The sequence below is a fragment of the Condylura cristata genome, unplaced genomic scaffold (assembly GCF_000260355.1).
Source record: "Condylura cristata isolate star-nosed mole 26May11 unplaced genomic scaffold, ConCri1.0 scaffold00008, whole genome shotgun sequence".
NCBI lineage: Eukaryota > Metazoa > Chordata > Mammalia > Eulipotyphla > Talpidae > Condylura > Condylura cristata.
The window spans coordinates 5,635,458-5,636,170 of NW_004567109.1; positions in this window are offsets into that span (position 1 = coordinate 5,635,458).

The following is a 713-nucleotide window of genomic DNA, read 5'->3' on the forward strand; positions in this document are numbered from 1 at the left end:
CACAGCGTGCACGCACACACAAACACACACGCAGAGTGACGTCAGTCGCAAGCATTTCCTGCTCACACATCTGGGCCAGGTCGGGGTCACTTAGGCAGTCCCACCGATTTGGACTAGAATTACTCACACGTCTGGGAGGGAGTTGTTGGCTGATCTGGTCTGGGTCTGGCTGAAGCCACTCAGCTCCCATGTCTGTCACCTCCCAGGGAGGTCACCGCAAAGGTACACGGTAAAGGTATCCCTGCAGGGAGGGGTGAAGAATCAGGGCAGGGAAGCAATTGCCCGGAGTCATAGGTGTTGCATCATAAACTACGGTCAGCAGAAGCGAAGGCTAAGTCTGAGCTACCGACAGGCAGTGGCTGAGTCACTTCTCAGTCTCGGTTTCATCCGTAAAAGGGCACCTGCCTTCCCGTGCTCCCTGGCAAACCAGCAAAATAAGAGATTTGTGAATAGGAGGCGCTATTACCTCTACTGACTTCACACCCTGGACTCCTAGTAGCAGATCTCTTCCCTCCTACTTCTGTCTCTTGGGAGAGGAGTTTCCTTCCCAGCAGCTCCCAATTGTGCTTGTCAGTTGCAGGCACCTGTCAGCAATCACTCACAAAGCAGTGGGCCAGGGGGGCTCGCAAAGGCAGAGAATAAACACAAGCATCTTCCCAAAGCATTCGTTTTCTATGCAGATTGGATGAAAAGAAAAAAATTATATTAAACCC